Genomic DNA, 1011 nt, shown 5'->3' on the forward strand with positions numbered 1-1011 from the left:
ATTTATAGCTGCGCGGAACCATGAATCACTCAGTATCGAAAAAATGTTTGTTCTGCTAACAAGTGCTTCCGATATTCACGGTTTAAGCGCCGAACAGCTGCAATTTGTACCAAAAGCATTTTTATTGCGATATGAAAATCACATCCACTACGTGTGGGACAAGCTTCCGGAACACATAAAGGCGGATCCAGAGATTCAGACCTGTCGTCGATGTTTGAAACATTACAATCGACCGTGGCAGCAAACGCACATCGACGGTCCAGCGCCAATGATAAAGGATTGCAGCGAATGTCAACGAAAATAGGTAGTGGTCTCTTTAATCGCGCGATAAACGCGCTTCCGATAGAATTACATATTCCCAGCTATCAGTTTTGCGGTCCGGAGACTCATTTGGAAAAGCGATTGGCTAGAGGTGATCGAGGTATTAATCCATTGGATGCCGCGTGTCGCGAGCACGACATTGCATATTCTCAAAGCAACGCCCTCAGAGAACGACACGTTGCTGATAATATACTCGCTGCGAAAGCGCGAAAACATATTACTGCGAGAGATTCAACTCTTGGTGAAAGAGCAGCCGCTACGACTGTTTGGGCAGCTATGAAAGCAAAGACAAAATTCGGTATGGGGATGAAGACGAAAAAATCTTTGAAAAAGAAGAAGAAACGAATACTGCCTGTGGCGAAGCGTGGTGGTATCTTGCCAATTTTACCATTGTTGGGAGTTCTCGGTTCGTTGACAGGTGGAGCAGCGGGAGTCGCAAAGGCTGTGAATGATAGCAAGGCTGCGCAACGTCAGCTTGAAGAAATGCAACGTCATAATCACGCTATGGAAGGTCGTGAAGTTTATCTCGCTCCATACAAACGTGGACAGGGATTCTCAACTAAGAAAAAAAAACGTCAAAAAAAAAAACGCTAAAAATGCCTGTGGGTGTAACAACTAATGTACAATTAGAACAACTGGCAAGACGTATGCATATACCATTCTTTAGAGGTGTTTTCATGCGCAATAATT

The sequence above is a fragment of the Prenolepis imparis genome, unplaced genomic scaffold, assembly GCF_030444845.1.
Source record: "Prenolepis imparis isolate NDT839.2.m4 unplaced genomic scaffold, iyPreImpa1.0 SCAF_13, whole genome shotgun sequence".
NCBI classification, from domain to species: Eukaryota; Metazoa; Arthropoda; class Insecta; order Hymenoptera; family Formicidae; genus Prenolepis; species Prenolepis imparis.